The sequence below is a fragment of the Lissotriton vulgaris genome, chromosome 7 (genome assembly GCF_964263255.1).
Source record: "Lissotriton vulgaris chromosome 7, aLisVul1.2, whole genome shotgun sequence".
NCBI classification, from domain to species: Eukaryota; Metazoa; Chordata; class Amphibia; order Caudata; family Salamandridae; genus Lissotriton; species Lissotriton vulgaris.
The window spans coordinates 1707528030-1707554730 of record NC_141695.1 but is presented as its reverse complement, the minus strand read 5'-3'; the positions used below and the strand labels follow the sequence as shown (position 1 = coordinate 1707554730).

At 44.5% G+C, this 26701-nt stretch overlaps 1 protein-coding gene across 1 annotated transcript in view; it reads left to right on the top strand.

Annotated features, from left to right (window-relative positions):
- Nucleotides 1-26701, top strand: part of CDH4 (cadherin 4) — a 676299-nt gene that overhangs the window by 360250 nt on the left and 289348 nt on the right. The window lies entirely within an intron of this gene.

Genomic DNA, 26701 nt, shown 5'->3' with positions numbered 1-26701 from the left:
CGCTCCGGTGCCTACTCGACTCACGGGATCACACTCTGCGACTCTGGGCAACAGCTTGCTTAATCTCCACTACGGCCCCTCGCGGCGGGATGCCTGGCTTTCACCTTGTGGATACCCGGCCGGGGTATCTCACAGGGGAATACCAGGACGGGTTCCCTAAGCAAGCGCCTTGAGACCCCTGGGTTAAAGTGTTGCGCTATATAAATCGAAGCACATTTACATTTACATTTACATTTACCATCTGTTTATTGTTGGCCTGACCATGAAGAGGGAGATGTAGCTGAATATCCCCTATTTCGATACTCTTTGCCAAAATCTTTATTGTAAGATCCTCACTGCTGCTCATTTAAATAAAGAACATAATTATAAATAACAGTAAAATGCCTATTATTGCCAGGAGGCCAGTATATTATTATGAGAGAGGAGTCTCTTTTGTCAGTTTGCCCCACCATCCCTTCCTACGCAGTGCCAGTCGCCATATCACAGAGACCATCCTGGTTACGGGCGGCAGCGATTCGAGTGTCGCGCTAGAGTATAGAATTGTGTGTAGTGATTTAGTATCCATTAACCAGTGCTCGACGGTGTAGGCACGGTCGTGTCTATCGCCAGACCACCAGTCATTTAAGATGAGGCGATGGGACGCAGCATGATACGCCTGGATGTCCTAAGTCACGAGCCCCTCACAGTATGTAGACTGGAAGCATCTTTCTAGTGCGACACGCGTGGAGCCCCCACCCCAAAGGAAGTGACTACGGACCGCATTCAACTGCCTGAACCATGTATGCAATATTGGGTAGGGATGGTTTAGCATGTTAACTGTTTTGGAAGGATTTGGAACTATAGAGTAGAAATGCTTTTTCCTAAAATCAAAGAGATTTCCATTTAGAACCTACTTATGCTTCGCTCAGAGTAGCTCATAAGCCTTCCATTGCTCTCAGACCGCCTGGCTCAGTAGATACAGGGAGAGACTTGAACAGTAGCTGCCCCGCTGCTCCTGCTGCCGTTTTACACTCAACATCTTCGTCATTGTTTTTACAGTTTTTGGTGCATTTGTGATGCCTTCTGTAGATCAGACAAGCGACAATGGAGATCCATTGCTCCCCTGATGGGACCCACAAAGATCCAAATGAATCTGTGAATTTGGTGCCAGTTCTTAGCGTGTAGGTTTCTGATTACAAAATACAAAGCGACCGTGATAGTTTTCCCTAAAATGTAAATCTTTAAAAACTTCCCACTTCAAAAGCCTTTAAAATGTATCGCATAAAAGCATTGTGTATGCCAAAGAAAGGCAGTGCCGGCTCTTTCCCAGGGTTTGTTCTAACGTACAGCGCTTCATACACCTTTTTCAAGTCAAAAGGCTCAACCCTCATTTGGTAACATGGGGTCATCATGTTCAGGAAATGGTCCTGATCAAAAGAAAAGAACTTAGCTGACGTCTTCAACCAATGCTTGATGATACACAGCATCAAAATATATCACATTTTGTATTGATGAGGTTCAGTAACACCTCCAAACAAGAGAAAGGCGGTCAATATTGTGCATAATCTCCTTGACTCCCGAAAGCACCTCTATTGTACAACCATCGCACGCGGAAGACCTAATGCAGGCGCTTTAGTGGAATACAGCTGTTTTGGGCTGGACCTGTCGGCTCCAGAGCAGGAGCCTTCTTCAAAGCTGTGAGCTCCTGAAGGGTCAGCCCATGGCACATGGTCAACTCGAAATATGACTCGACATCCGAACCCCGAGGTGCCAGGTGGAGCCTGCTGTGGTCTTCAAGGAGGAGGCATTAATCTCGATTCTCTTCCTGACAGTGTTTTATTGGCCTTGGCTGTTGCAGTAACACTCCTTCGTTCTCTTTTCCTTTTGAGATGCCACGCGAGCAGAGCTCCACATTTGTCACTGTCAAGGAAGTTAAGCCTTTGGTTATGAAATTGATTATTTCTGATCTGGGACTGATCGGTAGCTGCTTGCTCTATCTTGCGTTTATCCATCTCTTCAAAGAGCTCTTTTCCATTTATTGACCTAACTCTAGGCTGCAATCCATTTCATCTCATCTGTCTTCATGGCACCTTTTCTCATAAGTGCATTTATGTATGATCCTCTTTCTACATACAGTTTTATAGGCCTCACATCCTTTAGAATTTATTGTTTCATTATTTTATCATCACCAAAATAAGGAGCTTTCCAGACATGAAGTGTGCTTCCATCTTCTTCAATCTCACACATCAGCAATCACAGAAGGAAGCCAGAATAGCTGAAACTCCATCCTGCTGCTCTCCGAAATAACAAAAGATAACAAAGAGATTAAATTATGTTCAGTAAACAGTACATGTGTGTATGTGTGGGCGTTTGTAGAGCTCAAATCGCAGCTCTAGCAAGAGCATCACTGAACAAAGGGGAGAGACCTGAGATGTGATGAAGGATCCTTTACTGTAGGGCTTTAACTCAACTAGCGTTGGATTAAAACGGCATGAAATCAGATCCCATCTTTGCTCCCGGCAATTCACATCCACCCACATACGTGTTTAAAGAATATCTATCCATGTCAGAGTATAGACAGATATTACAATTTCCACCCTATATATGAGTCCACAAAATGTGCCACAACAAACATTATACCAATACTTGCGGAAACCTGTTCTGCCAGAATTTGAGTCCAAGATCTTTTTTGTTTTTGAATCCCTGATAAGGAAACCCTTGAAACAAATATAGAGTCCACTTGGGGCACAGAAACATTTTAATTCAGAAAAATCTCCTTTAGTAGGATGCACTGTTCTACCCCCTTCGAAAAGTAGGAACGTACTTAACCATGATTTGGTCAATATTGGGTGCTTCTTGTTTACAGACCTCTGTCTGCTACAGTGAAGGTTTGGTGTGTATCCACTCGCTCAGAGCAATTCTCAATTCTTTAATATATTTTTTCATCTCACTTATGTTAACATACTGGTTGTTTACCAATATCATAATCCTGAGTTGCTCTTTGCCCCTTTCATACATATTTCTAAGTTGTTCTTGCAACGATGAGCAGTTTTTTAGGTGCTCAAAACATAGATATTTTCTATCGAGATTACTCCCATCACCACCCTCAGAAGTACACTTATACCATAGAAGTTCAATGAGTGGGCATCCCACATCCACCACTACCCCTTACATAGGCATAGACACACACTATGAAGAAAATACACCTCGCTTCAGCACCTCAGGCAGCCAATATGTGTTCTAATGGGGTCTGAATGGGGCCCAAGCTGATCCACCTCACATTTTAGAGTAGAGAGATCACCAGGGGCTGCATCATGATGCGTTTTCTGCGCTAGCGCACAAGGGATCTTTTTTGGCAACTTGCGCGCATTCATTAGCTAGAAATATCCTTGAGTTAATGCATGTTTTTTAGAAAGCAGATATCAGAAACAGAAATAACACCTATTATGAGTCTTTTCCTTTAAAACGGGCATAACGTGGATATCAGCGCTTAACGCGCCATAATCCGTTTGCCAGGGTTTAATTCTTCCTTTAAATTCTGACAGATTTAACCTGCTGAAATTTAACTTGGATTTCTTTTTTATCACCACCGGGTGCAATAGAAACGCAAAACTCATAACCGCAATATATTTTGTAACAGGAACTACAAAACATATTTGTAATTACGGCCTTTGTGTTTCAGAGCATTTGCGTCAGAAACGTATACATTAACTTGGGGATGTTTCAAGTTCATGCATGTGCTCAAGATGCCAAAAAGAAGCTCACTGGCCCCAACAGGACATTGTGATGGGGCCCTAGAAGATTGTCTCAAAAAGACAGGAACATAGAAGTAATAAACATATGACTGATATACTTAAATGGGTGCTCAGTCAATGAAATATCCATCTTTGTAATAGCAACCCTTTAGATTCAATTAACATACATCGATATTCTGCTTAAAGTAGTTCGGCATCAGGATATTTTTGCGCCCAGTATTCTAACATACATCCCTGTGATATTAGTAGTGATCAGGTGCACTGTTAGAGCCATATGTATCAAGCACAAATGTGTTTGCAAACGCCGAAATTCGGCGTTTGCAAACACATTTGTGCTAAATGGTATGTATGTAGCAAATGTGCGTGCAAAATAAGGAATCGCAAAATTTGCTATTCCTTATTTTGCGATTGCATTTAAGGAATCTCAAATTTTGCGATTCCTTAAATAAAATGTAAGAAGCACCAAAAAACTGCAATTTCGCCTTAAGGAATCGCAAATTACCACCAACTTCAAATTGGTGGTAATTTGCGATTTCTTTGAAAAATTCACTTTTTTGCATTTTTCAAAGTGCTATGTGAAGCATATACATGCCCTTAGGGCATGTATGTGCGCCACATGTGCACCCATGCTTATTTCAGGGGTGCAACAGGGTGTCCTTTGGACACCCCTGCACCCTTGAAATTGCAGTCTCAATTTGCGATTCGCAAATTGCTAATCGCAAATTGAGAATGTCTTCCCATTCATTCCTATGGGACTCTCTGCCCATAGGAATGAATGGGGAGGTATTCCTTAATTGCGAATCACAATTTGAGATTCGCAATTAAGGAATATGTAGGATTGGCAAAATGTATTGCAAATCCTACATACATAGCATTTTGCGATTCTCAGCTAGCGATTTGCAAAAAATCGCTATTTGAGAATCGCAAAATTACTTTTTGATACATATGGCCCTTAGTGCCTGCAGGAGCAATTGACTTGTAACCACGGCTAAAAAGTAAACATTCTGAGTTGACAAAATAAGGAAGGCTTTTGTCTGCAGTAGGACAAAACCGTAGATATTTAAGTATAATCCAAACAGGGTGAGAAGAGTTACGACTTATTTGTAGTGAACAATTCTTGTTTCATTCTTCTCGTGCATGTAGATTTACACCAGAGACAGTGTCTTCACACCAGCAGTCATTTCACCAGAGCACTCATACTTCAGAATAATCCCGAACATGTTGCATCTCTTTTTAAGGTCGGTCAGGTTGACCCCTCAAGGGCCTGATGTTGAGGCAAGTGCATAATGAATACCGCATATAACATAGTGTTCTGTGCAGCTGCTTCTTAATCGAAAGAGGTGCTTGAACACAAAGATGCGTTTCATAAAATAAGCTGCGATACCCTGAATATATGAGGTACACCTTTTATTATTGGTAGCGTGTACAAGTAGGCTTGTTATCTGGTGGGTGCAAAATTGTGCATGATTTACAGAATCTATTTTTCCTCCAAAAGGAAAGAAAGGCAGTCTTAAGAAAGTGTTGTTCCTGTGTTCCCATGTTGATTAATAATATTTGAATAAAATCCGGTTAAAGTGCATAGTTTTCTTTCTCAAGAAGCCAATGTGTTTTATCTCACTGATATCCCTTTTTAGCAGTGTGTTAAAATGTTGCAATTGCTAAACAATACTACAACAGGTGCCCGATAATGTGTTGTGTAATTTGCCGCATAATGTATTCAACCATCCAACATTCTTTGGCCATCTATGGCTCCATAATGACATGCCACTGTACATCCTGTCCAAAGTCTTGCGATTGGGTGTATTTAAGAAAGATTTACAACTTCTATAATATATTTTATTTCAGCATTCTTGGATTTGTTATACTATTTACTTTCTTACACGCTTGGCCAGGGCCTCTGGGATTATGCGCCAGTCGAAGACAATTTATGCCACAGGAGTTGGGAAATTCTTGCTTCACGGAAAGGCAAATTGTATGTCTTTTTGCCACACATTTTAGAGCACTTAATTCTAGAAAACTGCATTGGTTTCTTAATAAAGAAGAGCATTTAAATTTAGTGGATCATATTGAAAATGATATTCACCAGTAAATAATCACTTTGTCTTACATGGAAACAACATTTCATGAACAGTATCCCCTTAAACTTCCTGTGTAAAACCTTTTTTTTCCAAAACACACAGGGTCCAATTTATTCAAAAAAGTGTAAAGGTTTGGGTCAAGTTCTAAAACTCACTCTGAATGTACTTTTTTTAAAAACTTTCTTCAACTCCTAATTGCACACCTAGAAAGCTATGTAAGACACGAGTTTCCAGATGTACCATGAAATCTGTTGCAACTTTCTTAAGCTTGCCTATTCACCCTCTATAGAATTGCTCATGTACAGTTCTTCACAGTTGGAAGGGCAGTCAGTTGTGCACATTTTCTTTTACATTTCTGTGCTCTGGGGTAAAACATTCTTCTAATGGAGAAAGCCCTTCCACACCCCTAGCAAATCTGGGGGGCCGTTTCCCTTCCCACTCTGTAATGGGAGTTACCACAACCATTAACTTGCGTTTGTCTTTGTGATCAGGGCCTACAATGTTGCAGAACACAAACCCTGTGTGTATACACGTCTTGCGTAACCCAGTTATGCTTTAGAACCGGTCTTAATTTTTGGGGTTACACTGCGTTCATGCTGTGGACCTCCAGAAGCACCTCTTTTGATTAAGAAAAGCCCTTCAGATCAATATTGTAAATTGCATTTGTACAGTTTAAGCATTTTGCTAGGAGGCACTGTAAGGTGAGTTTCAAGACATGAAACCTTACTAAGAGAAGCAAAAGATTTTGTTTTTTTCTTTACTCTGTGTGCTCGCTGCAAACAATTGTTATTTCACAAACAGTGTCTGTGGTGTAACAGGAATTTGCAAAAGTAATAAAGCAAACGTGTATGACATCAAAGGAAGTATTAGTTACAACCTGTTTGAAATACATTTAAATATGTGAAATATTTTTGTAACTATGCAGACAAAAGCTCTTCCTCGTCGATGAATTGGTGACATTAACCCCTCGACACTCCTATTTACTTATATATACATCATAAAAGGGTGTACCCAGGACACTCTTATGATGTATATACACACCATGGGATCAAACCATAAATGTGAAGGGAGTTGCCCCACCTATATTAATGCACCATGTCTGCCAGTGTTGGAGAAATCATCTGGCACAGGAATGTGCAGACACCGCGGCAGGCAAGGGTGCAGGACATTATTGTACCTCATTAGTACCAGAGTAGTACCTAAAGCAGCAAGGCGAACACTTAACTTTTGCAAAGTGCCTGCCACCACATTGCAGCTTGTATGCTACATTTCTGTTTTTAGTAACTTTGGAACTTTTGAAACATGTGTGAGAACCCCTTAGTTAATTACGCAAACAAGTTGCGGCAACAGAATCACCTATTTCCAAGGACCCTACTTCTGGCATCCAACACTTGTTGTCTTGTAACTCTTGCTGGAAGTTTCTTCCATCCCCAAGTTTTCCAGTTGGAAGGTCAAAGCTGCTCAGATGCGGTAGGAACTGCATTTCCTTCTTCCATGACAGTTTGCTCCTTGGCGCGCGGTCTTTCCGCGGAGCGCGCAGGGGCGCGTGACACGCGCTCCCGCCTGGGCCGCAGCGTCGTCACACGATGCCCGGAAGAGATAATGGAATGTGTGCAGCACCGAGGCGGCGCACGCACAGGGCAGCCAGTGATGGACGAGTGACATTTAACTTGCCTGGCTGCACTCTGTGCATTTCAGGGGCTGTCTCCTCCAGCCCCCGCCAGAATGAGATGTCTCGGTGGAGCAGGGATGAATGGCAGAAAGTTAGTCCGGGTATGTCATCACATGTCACACACCATCAAACGCCGGCGCCGCTGCCCGTCTCTGGCACAGAACAGGAGTAAACAACCTTCATGCACAAGCCACGCACAGCACGAAGCTCGCGGGAGGGGCGCCGAGTTCCTTCGTGGGGTTTCAGCCTAAGGCGATTCTTCAACACTTTTAAGACTGTTTGGAAATGTTTACAAATGCTCTATCTAAGAATTGAACAGTAGAATTTTTAATGTGTATCTCGCTAAATGTGGCGGCTCAGAATCAGTACTTCCCGGTTAAAGAAATGTTACAATATTACCCAACATTGCCCCCACCCCAAGTCGTGTTATCTTTAAGACCAGCTGCATCGCCTACATGTTATCTAGAATTAACTTCCCGGCATACACAGCAGAGAAAAACACCTCCTAAGGTGACCCTGCAGCCTCGTCCACAGGAGCAAGCAAGGACTTCACCAAAATGCAAGAGAAGGAACGTGAAAAAAGGATTTAAAAAAGGCAGACCTTCCCCAGCAACACATCCATGCATGGAACATCCCCCTGAGCATCAGAACAGCTACTACCCTCCTGAAATTCTGAAAGGAACTGGTGGCACCTCTTCAAATCATAAAATTAACATGCGGGAAAGAGAGACTACCCTACCTACCATCAATGTTGCTCCCTGTAAAAGAGTATGAATCAACGCTCACCCACTGTTTAGAGATTGTTATATATGTAGCTCGGTCTACATTACACCAATGCCTGGTCACTTGCAAAGAGGAAGAGCGGACATGGGTTAAGGACCTTCATTCCTGCAGGTGCCCCAGAATCTGAAGGATCCCAACCCCTGCACTAATGTAACTGCAAGGTCGAGAAGTGGTGATGCCAGAACAGGATGAGATATGATGATGTCAGCCCAGAGCAAGAAATAATGATTGCACGAGGTGAAAGATGATGGTGTCCGGACAAGGCAAGAGAAGATGATGTCAGGACAAGGCGAGAGTTGATGATGTCTGGACAAGGCAAGAGTTGATGATGTCAGGACAAAGCGAGAGTTTTTGAAGTCAGGACAAGGCGAGAGTTGATTATGTCAGGACAAGGTGAGAGTTGATTATGTCAGGACAAGGCGAGAGTTGATTATGTCTGGACAAGGCGAGAGCTGATGATGTCAGGACAAGGCGAGAAATGATGATGTCAGGACAAAGCGAGAGTTTTTGACGTCAGGACAAGGCGAGAGTTGATTATGTCAGGACAAGGTGAGAGTTTATTAATGTCAGGACTAGGCGAGGGAAGATCATGTCAGGACAAAGCGAGAGTTTTTGACGTCAGGACAAGGCGAGAGTTGATGATGTCAGGACAAAGCGAGAGTTTTTGACGTCAGGACAAGGCGAGAGTTGATTATGTCAGGACAAGGTGAGAGTTTATTAATGTCAGGACTAGGCGAGGGAAGATCATGTCAGGACAAGTTGAGGGATGATGTCAGGACAAGTCAAGAGAAGATGATGTCAGGACAAAAGCGAAAGATGATGATGATGTCTGGAAAAGGTGAGAAGATGGTGTCAGGACAAGGTGAAAGATGATGTCAGGAAAAGGTGAGAAGATGGTGTCAGGACAAGCGAGAGATGTTGATGTCAGGAAAAGGTGAAAGATGATGTCAGGAATAGACGAGAGAAGATGGTGTCAGGACAAGGCTAGAGATAATGTTGTCAGGACAAGGCGAGAGATACTAATGTCAGGACAAGGCGAGAGATACTAATGTCAGGACAAGGCGAGAGATACTGATGTCAGGACAAGGCAAGAGATACTGATGTCAGGACAAGGCGAGAGATACTGATGTCGGGACAAAGCGGGAGAAGATGGTGTCAGGAAAAGATGAGAGAAGATGGTGTCAGGACAAGGCAAGAGATAATGATGTCAGGGCAAGGTGAGAGATACTGATGTCAGGACAAGGCGAGAGATACTGATGTCAGGACAAAGCGAGAGATACTAATGTCAGGACAAGGCGAGAGATACTGATGTCAGGACAAGGCGAGAGATACTGATGTCGGGACAAAGCGGGAGAAGATGATGTCAGGAAAAGATGAGAGAGGATGGTGTCAGGACAAGGCAAGAGATAATGATGTCAGGGCAAGATGAGAGATACTGAGAGATACTGATGTCAGGACAAGGCGAGAGATACTGATGTCAGGACAAGGCGAGAGATACTGATGTCAGGACAAGGTGAGAGATAATGTCAGAGAAGGTGTGAGGAAATGTTAAGAGCTGTGTAATCTGCACTGGGCAAGAGATGATGATGCCAGCACAGAAAGAGGACATGATGATGTTCGCAAAGGACACAAGATAATGCTGATATCAGCATAGATTGAAAGAAGATGATTACAGCACATGACAAAGGTGATGTTGTCCCCAAAGACCAGCTCTGGGTCAGGTATGATGTTTGTCAAGGGTAAGAAATCATGATGGCCGCACAGACACCAATTATGTCAAAATAGGGCGAGAGAGGGCAGCACTGTCATATGCATGCACTTAGTGGAGATATGGACACGCAGTTTAATCTGACAAGTAAAGAGTATGTTGACTCTTTGGAGTTGAGGGTTTCATGACACCTGTTTTTACTTATACGAACAAATGTAGGAGCAAACAAAATACCCTTTGCATTCTGGATGCATGTGTGTAAACGTTCCATGAATCTCATGTTCTGGAAGGGAAACTGGAAGTAGATCTATAAAGATTACTTTTCAAAAACGTCTCATCACCAAATAAATTCCTGCATGCCACCCTGGCAGTGAACTGGAGCTAGATTAGATCTGTATACCTTGCTGTACTCATATGCTACTCTTGGCATTACCTCTTCTCTCCACCTAGTTTGCATTGAATGTTGACTTGAGGTAGGCGACTGGCCACACACGACTTTTGAGTGGTGATGCTCATTATTTGCTCCTCTAGCTATCTCTCAGTTGTTGACTCTCAGTGATTGGTTCTTTCTCTTTGACTCACCATAGCTGTCTCTGCTACTGTTCCTTAATGACCTGCCATAGTTGACTCTCTATCATTGACTTTCAACAAAACAGCTTTTCCCTACTTGCATTTTAATAGATGGTTGGCTCAGAAGCTAACCCCCTGTATTTGAATCTGCCTTGTTATCTCTTAATAGATGGTTCTGGATAGTTGACACCCCATTGTTGACTCCCCAGTTGATTTTGGGTATTTGGGTACACGAAGTTGGGGTTCTCTAGTTGGCTCACCATAGCTGGTTGACCATTGTTGGCACCACTTAGTTGTCTGTCCATCGTGCGCTCTGGTTAATTTCCTGTTTAAAGAGAACTTTTGTTTTTTTGACTTTCGCTAGATGTCTTTACTTACTTGACTCAGTATTGTTGACTAGAGGTTTTTAGTTATCAAATGTTGTTTAACTCTTGATAACTTACTCTCACAAGATGACTTGTACTTGATCTCTGACTCTCAATAGCACTCTTCCACTATTAACAATACTTAGTTGAGTTTTTATGTTCACGATCCTTTGATTCCTTCCCTGTTCAACTGTCTGAAGCAGCCATTCTTTTTTTGGTCTCCTTATTCAACTCATTGTATTTTAAGAAAACCTTCTTTGTGTTTAACATGCTTTTTTCTGTCTATTTCATTTTCTCATTCGTTCGTACTTGATGATTTAAATTTCCCCCTAAAATGTTCCTAGTGCTGATTGCACTTTTTCTCCCTATATATAGTTGCACCTCATCTCTTAATTTCTGTCTGCACTTAAATGCCTTTCACCTTCTTCACCTCAGATAAGAAGAGTTGGTCTTTAAATGCAACATTTCATTGTAAATCTGCTACAAATAATCGAACCGGCAACTTGCACAGCAAATCTGTGCTCACTCGTTTTGAATTCTGTCAATGCTTCTGCTGCTGATTTTGTTCCACTATATTCAGCTGGCAAATCCCAGTTGAGCACAAGATGTAGTCAAGTCCTGGATCAGAAAGCTCCAAATGTCTTCAACAAGATCCCCAAGGTTTAACGCAGAATTTTCTGTTTCCATAAGTTGGGGACATGTCTCTAATAATAAAGCATCTTTGAAGGAGATTCCCAGAGCAGAAATGCCCTATGAAGAATTAAAGGGGGCCCTTAAACATCGTGCACAACATATTTAGAGCAGTTGAGGCTGCTGATTCAGTTCTTAAAATCAACATTTGCAATGAAATGAGTATCAAAAGTTGAAACTCTGAAGTTGTGCTTTTTTCCAGATGGTCTTGCATACAAGATGATTATCTTCAATGCTTTTACCAATGGGATTTACCACTGTCATGTATGGCAGAGCAGAGGTAGTGTCTGAATACTTGACACTTGGCAACAGTTTGAGGGTTTTACCTGATTACAGCTGTTTCACCAATGAACGGCCATCAATCTGTTTTTTGTTGTGATACTTAGCATTTTATATGCTAATAAATAGGAGTAAACATGTTTTAACTGAGAGATTGTGTTTTGCTTTGTTTAATTACAACAGAATCGAAAAATCTCAGGGTCCCTCATTTGGCAAATCAAACACTCATGAAATAAAAACATCAGGAAAACCACAGATACGCCGCTTTCTTTGGGGGGGGGGGGGGGGGGGGCAGGGATTAGGGTGTGTTATGGTAAAGTGAAAATAGAAATAAAAAATGGAATATTAAAAAACAAGGAGCTGGGGTATGAGGAGGGTTCTACCATTAATTAAATACATTTAATGAAAGTATAGAAAAATGGGATCCGTACAATTAATTGTAAAAATCATAAAGGATGGAAGGAGTAACATTTAAAGGGGTTCTGTAGCGGAGGAGGAAGAGATAGGATATGAGGAGATCCCCCATACAGTGATTAAATAACTAAATAAGTGCAATAAATACAAGTTCAAAAAGGGAACTAGGTCTGTAAATGAGGTACATATTGATTTTATAGGTCAGAGAATTAAAAAAAAACACATGTTCCCTAATTTCTCTCTCTCCAGAGTTAGGATGTTATCGAACACTTTTTTGATAAATAGAAGGCAGAAAACGAATCAACCAATATGTGTTTTAACGCATTGCTAAAATGAAAAAACCTTCATGGTGTGAATTTTGCAGGGTGGAACTTCGTAAGACAGTTTCAATGGTGTGCAGTTTGTTGATAGTCGTTCTTCAGGAATGTCTTTTACACATCACTGCTCATTTTACTGCTCTCGCAGGGGTCAAAGGTGAACCTTATACTTTATAGTTGTTTCTGGTAGATGTGTGGCCTTAGCCACTTTTGTATACAAAAAACGACCCTAAAAAGGTGCTGCTTCTATAGTCAAAGGCAGACACGTAAACTTCTAAAAGTCATCTAATTCATAGAATCTTGAAAACTGCAAAAATAGGAAAAGTTGACCGATGTTCCAACAAGAAAAAACATCTCACTTGAAACCAATATGATTCTAAGACCAGCATCTGATTCTGCTATTGTGTTGTGGCTTACCGCTTTGGAACGTTGGACGTGTGACAGTAGGAATCCCATCCAGTGGCGCCATGCCATTCCTACTGGCAGTTGCTGTGGATTGAGGCGAGGCAGCAGCTCCCCTGTTGAAAAATAAAGTGGTTGTTATAAGGAACTGTGCACGCAGGTATTTACACCACAAGTGGTGACAAGTTGGTCTTTGTCGGAGAGCAATCTCCTTCTAAGAAGTCAGAGGCTGATATTCCTCACAGAACACAGAGGTTAATGATCCTTGATGATGTTTTGGTGCTTACTACTTAAAATGTCACTATTGTAAACGTCAATATTGTAAACTACGCAGATGATACTCAACTTATTCTATCTTTAGAGTGGGACCAGTCTATATCCTTGAAAGACTTTCATGCTTGTATGCAGGATAGAGAGACTCCAATTGGTTTAGGAATGTGCACAAAGCATCATATAATTTGGAAGAAAAAGAAAGAAAAAACAGTTGTAGCAGCACAGTACAAAATTAATGGCAAAACAACCCAAATTGGACTTAGTGCATGTATGTGACGGTGACATACGGATAGCGACACAAGTGACAATTGTGATCAGCTGGAATTGCGCGTGAGGTGCAAGTGTACAAATATATACAGTGAATCAAGACGACGGCATGGCTCATATAACAATGCATACGTTTTCTGTTTAGAATGGACAATTCAATTGAGCCTGAATGGGGGAAGCGCCATTTAATGAGCTGAGGAGTCGACGATGTTTCGATCCTTGTGATTCAGGATCTTCTTCACGACAGGGCTGCGTGAAAAGGCTGGTGCTGTACAGAAAAGGAAAGAGGGGGGTCATGGGGAGAGGGAAGGGAGAAGGTACTAAGGCCGCGTAGTGTGGAAAAGAAAGTCGGACGGACGCTTGAGGCGGGGCGAGAGCAGGGGGATGCAAACGGCGGGGCTTTGGTGGTAGAGCCAGGAGGGAGTAGGGCGAGTGGATCGGTAACCTGCAAGTGAAGAGTGGAGAAGCGGACCGCAGGGCTGCACTGAAAAGGTATCAAGGGGCCAATAGGGCGATTTTAGGCGAAGGGGACGGGGCCGGGCCTCGAGGGACGGATCAGGAGAGGGTAGTGAGTGTGGGCCGGGAGCCTACTGGTGAAGGAGGGCAGTGAAGCGAAGCGAAGGGCTGCATTGTTAAAAGGACGTGAGCCTGCTGGTGAATGAGGTCGGGCAGTGAAGCGAAGCGCGGGGCTGCACTGTCAATGGCCCGCGGACCACGGAGGCAAAATGAAGTGGCGGGGCGGCATAAAATTGCCACCACGATCTAAACATTTAACACATTTGAATTAAATAAGAAGATCACAAAAATCCAGAAAGACATTAAATACTACAAGGTGGAACAGACGTACCCTTACCTCAGTGACGACTTTTACAATACCCCATACATTCCACAAAGAGCACGAAATTGGGGACGATACCGTAATAACCAAAGAATCACATTTTCAGACTCCTCCAATACGTCAGTTGAAGACTCTGATCCAGGGGAAGGTCCAAGCACATCAGGTGGCACTAACAGACTCCAACCATTATTACCACCTGTTTTTTTAGGCCGTGGCCGCGGACACGGCCAGCCTCAAACAAGACCAACAAAAAAATCACCAATACCAACCTCAATTTGCAGGCGAATGTCAGACCCTCAACCGCTTCTACCAATGGGGCCCACCACAATGAACACCATGAAGAACTTACCAACCCTATCTACACTCCTAACCACCCTGGATGTTGAAGACGAGGCCATACCCATATTCAATCTCTCTGATCATATCCTCACGCACAATGAAACTACACTTCTCTCCCGTGGATTGAGTTTTGTTCCCACTGAACGCACCAACTTCCTAGAACTCCAATCAAGTCTGCTAAGGTTTTTCAGACGAATAAGACTCAAACAATTCTTCTCTGACCAACCAGATCCCAGCGAGCCGATGCCACCCCCTTTCCGCTGGCCTTCTACATTTAATCCCCTGTCATGCACCATGCCTCCTGAAATCTTAGCCTTCGAACGGCTAGTCCTGCGGGACATTGCAGACCTTAAATCAGAGTTCCAATACATACCCAACAATCTACCCTTGGTAGAAAAACAAGCATTACACACACTAAAAAATAACCAAGAAATCATTATTAAACCTGCGGATAAAGGCGGAGGGATCGTAGTCATGGGTATCAACAAATATGATCAGGAAATTAAACGACAACTCTTGAACCCCACGCACTATCGTCCACTTTCCAAAGATCCCCAGCTGGATATTAGAACCAAAATACTCTCCTCCTGACCCCCCTCCTTCCTTTTCTGTACAGCACCGGCCTTCTCACGCAACCCTGTCCTGAAGATGATCCTGAATCACAAGGATCGAAACGTCGTCGACTCCTCAGCTCATTAAAAAGCGCTTCCCCCATTCTGGCTCAATTAAATCGTCCATTCTAAACAGAAAACCTATGCATTGTTATATGAGCCATGCCGCCATCTTGATTCACTGTATATATTTGTACACTTGCGCCGTTCCAGCTGATCACAATTGTCACTTGTGTCGCTATCCGTATCTCATACACATACCATGCAGCAAGTCCAATTTGGGTTGTTTTGCCATTAATTTTGTACAGTGCTGCTACAACTGTTTTTTCTTTTTTTTTCTTACAAATTATATGATGCTTTGTGCACATTCCTAAACCAATTGGAGTCTCCTTGTCTCTGTTCTTGTAATGCTTTCCGCATACTTATAGAATTGTCTAATGAATAATACCAGTTGGGTCATTGTTCACGTATTATATATTTCCTACCCTGATCCCAACGTGCTATAAGGGTTATGCTCCTGTAGTCATTTACAAAAACGTATGCAGAATACTGCACACTGGTTGAGAGAGAACTCGCTAGAATTCAATGCTGATAAGACCGAGGTCCTCTACTGTGCAGCAGGGAAATATCCCCGCCACTTCCCACAGCCACTCCACCGGTCCCCTCTGAGAAAGTGCGTAACTTAGGAGTTATGTTCAATAACAGATTGAAACACAAGTAAATAAAACAGTGGGGAGTTGCTTCTCCATTATTAGAGCCCTTCGTAAGGTTCTTCCGGTTCTGGCAGCCCAAGTTCGAGCGCTGTTGTAAGAAGTACCATTTTAAGCAGGCTGGATTATTGGAATGCCATGCTTCTAGAATTACCAAGATATTTGATTGAGAGACTCCAGAGGATTCAAACCATAGCAGCTAAGTTAGCCTTGAGAAGGCTGAGATGCTCATCTGCCTCCTTGTCTCTGTTGGAGTTGCATTGGCTTCCTATATTGCAAACAGTTCAATTTAAGTCCCTTTGCATAGTATTCAAGGCTTTGCTGATCCGGATCCAAACCAATGCAGAATAAATTTGCCTGGTATTCTCCTGCTAGGAGTCTCCGCTCTTCCTCCGCCAAGTTGGTGAAGGTACCAACATTATAAAAAACAAAATCAGGAGGTAGGGCTTTCAGAACCGCTACTGCACGACTTTGGAATAATTTTCCACCTGAGATGAGACAGCTGGAAGATCTTTTTCAGTTTAGGAAGAGCCTGAAACCATGGCTCTTTCCTAGAGCATAACTTCACTCAATCTCTTAGACCCTCACGTACCATGAGCTCAGTTGGGCACACGTATGATATTGCCGAGATGCCTGTAGGGTGATAGTGCGCTTTATAAGTGACGATAACGATAACAATATGTGTGCGATGAGAAGCCAGAATGCAAGATTTATCAAGCTTTTAGTGACCGGTGGTGAGTAATCTTATCGATTACATATTGAGAGATATTGGCACTTGGAGCCACACAACAAAAGTAGCTGTTCTAGCAGACCGCCATTGAAGCAAGGCTCGTGAACGCATGGGTGGCATTGGGGCGAGGTGCGTGAAAGCTTGAGCGCAGCAGTGAAAGAACTCACTTGTGACGTAACTGACCATTCTCTTCCAGGGGATCCTCATCAATAGTCATAAGCATTAGAATATTCCCGCCCATGCACGGGACCCTGGAAACAATATATTATATGTGCCCCACATATACATATACATATATATATAAAAATATATATATAAAAATAAGCAATTGCAGCCAAATAAAACAGTAGAGCTGGAATATGCTGTAAAGAATTTCCACCATACATTTGTATTAGCATTAGAAACATGAGAAACAACACCAATGCTTGTTTAGAAACTGTTTTAATGCTTAGAAAGCAGCAGAAATTCTTATAACACACTGTAAGCATATACAGCTCCCAGGCTGCATTGCAAATACCCAGTCTAAAAAGACTGAAAAGCTAACCTGTAGCTGCATGTACTAGAACTGACGCTGTGCCTTTAAGGCACCTCTGCCCCTAGCTTCCCATCATGCCTCAGGGGTTACAGTTAGGTCAGTTGTTCTTTCCGGCTCTTTCAGGAAGGACCCTGGATACACAGCTCCACATTTTTCTGCCTTTTTCAGTCAGAAAATCTTCAAAAGAACAATTTTTTTTTTATTTACTTTGACTTTTAACATCAGGGTCAAGTAAATAACTGCTTAGCAGTCGATTTTTTGTGAGGTTTTCCTGTCAGGATGCCCTCATTATTTGATGATTGCCCTTCTTGTGGCCACAAGAAGGCAAAAACGGACTCTCATGAGGTCTGTATTTTATGCTTGCCAGAGGATCATGATCCTAAAGACTGTTCACATTGTAAAAATCTGTCTGACAGAACTCTTAAAGACAGAGAGAGGAACAGGCTCTATGGTCTGGCCCAGAGATCCATGAGGGGAAGATCTACAGAGAGGAAGAGTTCAAAGAGACCCAGAACTCCCTCCAAAGGCAAGTCAGAGCGTCCATCAACCTCAGCACCGGGCTCGGCGCTGAAAAAACAACATCTGATGGACAGTTCGAGAGAAAAAGCTCAGTCGACGTCGGGACCGGCGTCGATGAGGAAATCGACGTCGAAAAGAAGTTCACCGACGTCGAAGAAAGCTCCGCCGTCGTCAACTAGGCGACGATCGGCATCGAGAGAAGCCACGAGATCGCCGTCGACGAGAAGATCGGCGTCAGGACGTAAGTCAACTCCGCCGCCGTCAACCAGGCGACGGTCGGCGTCGAGAGACAGAACACACTCGCCGTCGTCTCAACGTCGACAGGCTTCGAAGAGTGTGACACCTCCGCCGACGTCTCCACGGAGGCGCTCGGCGTCGAGGAACAAGAGCCCCCTCGGACGATCGTCGTCGAGGAAGGGATCATCGTCGAAGGCGCATCGGCTCTCGACGTCGAGGATGTCCGATCCTCCGCCGTCGCCACATGCCAGGTCGACATCGAGGGCATCGTCGACGACAGGACACCGTCGATTGCCATCTCCGTCGCCGACAGACCAACGTCGGTCGACGTCGAGAGCTCCGTCGACGGCAGGACAGCGCCGTTCGACGTCGAGACCTCCGTCGACGGCAGGGCAACGCCGTTCGACGTCGAGACCTCCGTCGAAGGCAGGGCAACGCCGTTCGACGTCGAGGGAGAAGACTCCGTCATCGGCTTGACATCGCCGGTCGACGTCGAGAGACCACGGGTCATCGTTGTGGCGTTCGACGTCGAAGGTTATCACTCCGTCGACGCCGCAGAGGCGTTCGACGTCGAGGGAAAGACTTTTGAGACGTCTTCCAACTCCGGTGAGACGAAAATCTCCTTCAGTGCCTTCAACTATTCTAGTGACGCAATCGGCTTCTCACCATTCTTCCTCAAGTACCTCTAGCTCATCGAGGTCCTCTTCCAGGAGTAGAAGTCCGTTGCCCCAGCGAAAGACAACACTCTCGCCAAGATGGAATGCTCCGTTGAGGAAGTAGAAGGATTCTGGAGCGACGGAGAGGCTGCGAAGATATGTAAGTCCACTCCACAGGTCACCTCTTCAGAGACTGATAGAAGAGGCAGACAGACAGAGTCCTATCAGGCACCGATCACGCTCTCGGGAAAGGAGAGCGGAAAGGTCGCATACCCCCAGGGTCTCCCGATCACCACGGAGGGAGCATCCCAGGTCTCGAACACCGAGAAGGGAGGTACGGACTGAGAGATCGAGATCTCCACGAAGGGAGCATCAGAGAGAATCACGTTCTCCTCGAAGGGAAGAACGACCGAGAAGATCGCCAGTGAGGAAGGAGAAATCTCACCACAGGAGAAGGAGAACGCCATCATCCTCCTCCTCATCTTCTTCTAGATCTTCTAAAGGGGATTACTCCCCAACGCTGGCAGACAGCCCTCGCTCCAGAGCTTCCCCGCTTGACGACGTCAACACATACCTGGACGTTTTACAAAGGGGGGCTCACAAACTTCATATAGAAATGACTGTTCCAGAAGTTTCCACTATGGTGATTTTTGAGACCCTTCGTCACAAATCATATTCACGGCCTTTGCTCCCATTGGTTCCAGGGATAATGGACCCAATCAAAGAGGTTTTCCTCACGCCAGCAACGATCAGGGCGGTACCGGCACGTATCCAGAAAAAGTATAGGCCGGCCGACTCAGATCCAATCTTTGTTAAAGGAGAGCCTGCGGCGGACTCAGTTATAGTAGCCTCAGCTAAGAAGAATCACACAGTCGCTCCTTCTTCTTCAGTTCCTCCTGACAAAGACAGCAAGACCCAAGATTCTTGGGGACGCAGGGTGTGCAGCACAGCAGCTTCATCCCTGAAAGTCTCTAGTGCATCAGCACTTCTCGGCAGGTACGATAGAGCTCTATGGGACTCCATGGAACGATTCAAAGAGAAATTGCCCAAGGAGGACCAGAAGGACTTTGAGGAAACAGTGACGGAGGGCTGTTTGGTGGCGAACCAAATGATTAGTTCATCTGCAGATAACGCCCTTCTAGCAGGACATGCCTACTCACATGGGGTATGTGCGAGGAGATCTTCTTGGCTGCGTTTAACTGGTCTCAAACCAGATGCCCAGCAACGCATCCTCAATCTGCCCTTCTCAGGATCTTCACTCTTCGGGGAACATGCCGATCAGGAAATGACCCGCATGAAAACAGAATTGGACACAGTGAAGGCGGTTGGTCTGGAGAAAAAGAAAGAGCCGTTCAAGCGACGCTTCAAGACCAACAAGAACCGGGGAGGCCAACAGAGGGTTCAAACCCCTCAATGGTCTCAAAACAAGCCACAAGGGAAGGCGCAATACAGAGGAGGAAAATCGGGCAGAGGCAGAGGCGGACATCATCAGTCCTCTACCACGCCTAGAGGAGGCAAGGCCTGAGCAGTGGCTTCCTCTGGCGCCGTTACCCACTCCAGTGGGAGGAAGTGCTTCGCAACACCTGGCAGAGTGGGTCAGCATCACAAAAGATCAGTGGGCGCTGCATATACTGCGCAATGGATATGCGCTACGTTTCCGGAAGAGACCACAACCGATTCCTCCAAAAAAGACTCGCTCGTACCATCTAAAACTCCTCAAAAGGGAGGTGAGCGTCCTCTTAAAGAAAAACGCAATCGAAGAGGTACCCCCATCCCAAAGGGGGAAAGGAGTGTACTCAAGGTATTTTTTAGTCCCCAAAAGAGACCAAGAGGACAAGTTCAGACCGATTTTGGATCTTCGAACCCTCAACAAGGTGGTGGTCAAAGAGAAGTTTTGCATGCTGGCACTTCATCAGATATGTCCTCATTTACAAATTGGAGATTGGATGTGTTCGGTGGATTTACAGGACGCGTACTTCCACATTCCTATAACACCAGGTCATCGGAAGTACTTGAGATTTCTGGTAGGGAACAAGCATTACCAATACAAAGTGCTTCCCTTCGGACTAAAATCCGCACCAAGGGTATTCACCAAGTGCATGGCAGTAGTAGCGGCATGTCTGCACAAAAAAGGTCTCTTTGTGTACCCATATCTAGACGACTGGCTCCTGAAGAGTCCGTCCCCTCGTCAAGCCACCAAAGACTGTCACCTGTGTCTTCAACAACTACACAGGCTCGGCCTCCATGTGAACACAGAAAAGTCGATCCTGCATCCCACGCAAACTATCCACTATCTGGGAGCAGTTCTAGACACAAATTTAGGAAGAGCGTTTCCTTCGCAGGAGAGACTATCTTCCATGGGGCAGAAATGCAGAAAGTTACTTCAGTCTCCTCGTCCAAAGGTGCGAGAAGTAGCGTCTCTACTGGGCTCCATGGCGTCCTGCATCTTCCTAATACCGAACGCCAGGTTGAGGATGCGACCTCTACAAGAGTCTGTGGAAGATCAGTGGGACCAAGCGACTGGAGATTGGGAGGATCGAATCATCCTATCTCAAGCAGCACTGACCTCAATACAGTGGTGGACTCGCCCTCGGAATGTCTTGCAGGGAGTCCCTTTCCAGCAGCCTCTTCCTTCGCTGTCTGTGGTAACGGACGCATCTCTAGAAGGCTGGGGTGCTCACATGGGTCATCTTCAGATTCAGGGTCGCTGGTCGACCAACCTTCAGACATACCACATCAACATGCTGGAACTTCGAGCAGTTCAGCTGGCGCTCAAAGCGTTCCTTCCAGCAATAACAACGGACAAAATCCTGGTTCAGACGGAACACACTACAACTATGTTCTATCTGAACAAGCAGGGAGGAACTCGATCTCGCCCCCTGTCTCTGGAGGCCCAGACAATCTGGCACTGGCTTCTGGCTCGGGGACTGTTGGTGGTGGCAGTACACCTTCCAGGCGAGCTAAACACAAAAGCAGACGCACTCAGCAGGCACTTCGAAGATCAGCCAGACTGGGTGCTAAACGACGAAGTAGTCGAAGAACTCTTCCGTTGCTGGGGTCGTCCAGACATAGACTTATTTGCGGACGACGAAAACGCCAAATGCCACGCCTTCGCGTCCAGGTTCCACCGGCCAGGGACGCAAGGGAACGCTCTCCTGCTGGAGTGGACAGGAATGTTCGCCTATGCGTTTCCTCCTCTGGCTCTGATTCCGAAGGTGGTGGCCAAGCTCATCAGATCGAGCATGGACATGATCCTAATTGCTCCGGATTGGCCGCGACAATGGTGGTATCCAGACCTGTTACATCTGTCGCTGTGTCCACACAGACGCCTGCCGTGCAGGCCAGACCTGTTGAGCAAAATGAACGGGAGGATCCTGCATCCCAACCTCCCGTCGCTGAACCTGACTGCATGGCTCCTGAGGTCTTGCAATATGGACACTTAAATCTGCCTCCAGAATGTATGAATATTTTAAGAGAGGCAAAGAGACCTTCCACAAGGGCGTCTTATGCGTTCAAGTGGAAAAGATTTTTCATTTGGTGTAAGGACCATGGCTTTGATCCCACCAAAGGGCAAGAAGAGGTAGTCCTTCCATACCTCCTTTACTTAGCTACATCAGGGTTGAAATACGCTTCTATTAGGGTTCACCTATCCGCCATAGTAGCGTACAGAAAATCACCTACACAAACATCGTTTTTTCAGGTCCCAGTGGTTAAGGATTTCCTTCAGGGATTAAAGAAGGTCTATCCCCCTGTGAGAAATCCTTCTCCCTGGGAGTTGAACCTGGTTCTCTCCAGGCTGATGTCTACACCGTTTGAGCCTATACACAAGGCCTCTTTGCAGCATCTTACTTGGAAGGCGGCCTTCTTGGTGGCAATAACCTCTGTGCGCAGGGTTAGCGAGATACAAGCACTCTGCACCAAGGAACCTTACGCTGTGTTTCACCACAACAGAGTGGTAATGAGGGCTCACCCATCTTTCCTTCCAAAAGTGGTATCGGGTTTTCATATAAATCAAACGATTACCCTTCCTTCGTTTTTTCCTAACCCATCGACCCCAGCTGAGAGGTCGTTGCACTCGTTGGATCTTAAACGGGTGCTAAAGTTTTACCTGGAAAGAACGAAGGACACCAGAAAGACAGACCAACTCTTTGTCAATTATGGTTCAATGAGGACCGGGTTTGCAGCAGCCAAAAGGTCCATCTCCAGATGGATTGTCTCATGTATCAAACTAGCATACCAGCTGGCTGGCAAACCTTTGTTACATTCACCCAAAGCTCATTCCACTAGAGGGAAAGCGGCCACAATAGCGTTTTTGCATGACATTCCTATGTCAGAAATATGCAAGGCTGCGACATGGAAATCAGTCTATACCTTTACAAGGCATTATTGCCTAGAGTCTGATTCCAGAGCGGATTCTCAAGTAGGACAAGCCTCCTTGAGAAACCTATTTGGGTAGAATATGGCCTATTTTTGGGCCTATGACTATGAATGTTATCTGTTGATTCCTTTGCCCGCAGGGATGAGGTGAGGCTCGCTACTCTATTCTAATGCTTATGACTATTGATGAGGATCCCCTGGAAGAGAAGAATTAGTTACTTACCTGTAATCCTAGTTCTCTTCCAGGGGTATCCTCATCAAAGTCATAAGCAACCCTCCCGCCTCCCCGGGCAAAGGACTTTGTTTATTGAGTAGGAGATGTTTTAACCTGTTATTACCATGGTTTGGTTTTCAGTCTCCGAAAAGAACAACTGACCTAACTGTAACCCCTGAGGCATGATGGGAAGCTAGGGGCAGAGGTGCCTTAAAGGCACAGCGTCAGTTCTAGTACATGCAGCTACAGGTTAGCTTTTCAGTCTTTTTCGACTGGGTATTTGCAATGCAGCCTGGGAGCTGTATATGCTTACAGTGTGTTATAAGAATTTCTGCTGCTTTCTAAGCATTTAAACAGTTTCTAAACAAGCATTGGTGTTGTTTCTCATGTTTCTAATGCTAATACAAATGTATGGTGGAAATTCTTTACAGCATATTCCAGCTCTACTGTTTTATTTGGCTGCAATTGCTTATTTTTATATATATATTTTTATATATATATGTATATGTATATGTGGGGCACATATAATATATTGTTTCCGGGGTCCCGCGCATGGGCGGGAATATTCTAGTGCTTATGACTTTGATGAGGATACCCCTGGAAGAGAACTAGGATTACAGGTAAGTAACTAATCCTTACAGACATGGAAGCCTGCCTAATGTCATTAGCGTAAGTATTACATTGTGTGACCTTACCCCGTGGCCATTTTGGATCAGTCCAATTAGAGTCTGGATAAAAGGCTCTGAGGAGTGAGATTTTGATTATATTCTGTCAGGATTGGAGACTCTGAAATTGTAATAATCCTTCAAAACAATGCTAGAGGGGAAAGCAGTAAACCTGAGGTATTATTACGTATTTAATGATTTTTGCACATTTATAGAATCTCTCCACCAGCAGTGGTCATCAAGTACCAGTATATCATTCGTCGCAATTGACATGATTAGATATTTAGCTTACTCGTGAGTTGTTGGAGTCCTTCACACAGTGATGTTTCTTCTAAAGAAATTCAGCATGTCTGACTAATGCCACAGTTTTTGTGGCTTACCATCACATCTATTATTACATTAATCCAGTATTACTATGTACATTAGCGGTGAAGAATAGATGTGGTCCAGTACACTGGTGGAGTTTAGAAGCTGTACAACTCCAAGACGGTACAGTATGAGCGAACCTAACTTTTCAATTAAGCCTCCTCAAGTTTTCTGGCCTTCTGGACCTGAACCATCGCACTGGAGTGAATGGAAGAAGTACTTTTTAGGTCTCGTCTAGGCAGCACGCATGCGTTGCTCTAGGAGAGGGCCTTTAGCAATCGGTCTTCACTTTTCAAGCACAGCACTAGTGCTTGTGGCGGCATCCACCTTGCGGGACCGAGCAGCGGCGCGGCCACGTTAATTACAAACATATGGCCCCTGCATACCGCTGTTCTCTCCGTGGATGCCGCCACAAGCACAAGTGCAGCGCTTGAAAAGTAAAGACTGCTTGTTTCTATTAGAGTGCGTGTTGTTTTTCTGTCTCTCTCGTGTGCTGCTACCTGCCTCAAGCACCGCTCCTGTGTGTTCCTCGTGTTGGTCCTTCTTTCCCCAGTGCATCCATTGCTTCCTCATGCAATCTTTTTTTGTTTTATATATATTTTTTTATTCTACACCTGCCTTGAGCTCCTGAGTTGGTCCCAACACACCACCCCTTGCGCCCCCACGTGACTGCTCCCCGTGTGCTCCTCATCCACTCCTCTGTTGCTTCCCACCTCTCCCGGCGCTGTCCTTGAAAAAAAATATTTTTCAATTTTATCAAGGGCCAGCAGCTGTCATCATTTGCTGCCAGGCTGCCCAATTTCTGAAAATGTTGATTTTAATTAATTTTTTTTAATTTACCGCTCCATATGCCGTCTGCCTTCTTTTTGTTAGCATTCGCAAATTGTATTGTTAATAGCACGGGCGCAAAAATAGTTAATGTATTTCCAATTAACTCTATTTAAAAATCCATTTTCCTTTTCAATCTGGAATGAGAAAACGACGATCAAAGTGCACCGAAATCACAAAAAATTGCTGCCATTCACTTTTTCTCAAGAGTTAATACGTTTATACCAGTTACACATCGTGACATCTTGAAACCCTCTGACAGTAACTACCAGAAGACATCAAACTTCAAATCGCGAATCCACTATAGCAGGAAACGGAATCTCGCCTAGGAATGACAAATATTTTTGAAATGGCTGTGTGCTGAAATTAAGCATTTCCTTAAAGTGCAGCGCAGGATGTCTGGTAATGTTTAAATATCCTCTCACTTCAACTAGACCTTTCTGGCTTTTAATGACGCACGCTGTGGGACGCTTGATTCCCCAAGACTTAGATCAACCCTAAATAAATCTCCACCTCCACTCCCTCCTCCCTCCACCTCCACTCTCCCACCTTCACTCCCCCCACCTACCTCACTCACCCTCTCCCTCCCCCCACCTCCTCCCTCCCTGCACCTCCACTCCCCCCACCTACCTCACTCACCCTCTCCCTCCACCTACACTCCTCCCTCCCCCCATCTCCTCCCTCCCTGCACGTCTACTCCCCCCTCCCAACCCCTCCCCTCCCTGCACCTCCACTCTACTCCTCACCTCTCCTCCCCACCCCCTCCCTTCCTCCACCTCCACTCCCCCCTCCCCCTACTTCCCCCTTCCTTGCATAAACTATAAAACTAGAACACATTTTGGGTGCTAATTCTGGTTTTTATTAGGATACTTCAGTTGTATATAATGTTCTCTAGGTTATATATAAAGTGACAAAAGGTTATAACACTTTTTAAATTATTACTTATAACTTTTAAACATGCTGCGAAACATTCACAATGATCTGCAACACATATTAAAAACCGTAACAAAGCCAATAGCTCTCTCCAAACCCTTATAAGGCCCTAAAGGCGAGACCTATTGGCTATGCTAATGCTTGTTAAGTTGTATTGCTACCATGGAAGAACAAGGTGCCATGTATCCAGACCATAGGAAGAGTAATTTATAACAGTCTTTGGGGCCACGAGGATTGAAGAATTATAATTAAATATCTAAAGTAAAATTAGGAGGTGGCGATATTAATTTTCGTATTGCAGCTTATCCAGATATGGACAACTATTTGCACCTAAGGTTTGCATAGTTATCAACCATTATAAGCACTTTCAAAAGAAACAAAATATGTATAAGTCAATTGATGAATATGGGACAGAGTTAAAGAAACTGGCAGTGGATTGCACATTTGGTACAATTGATGATGATTTGATCAGAGATCAGTTGGTTATGCATGTAAATAATGCTCCTGGAAAGGCGGGATTATTCCTCTAGAACCAGAATATCATTATCTAGAATCCCGTCACAGGTCGACTAGACCTTTTTACCTGTCAGA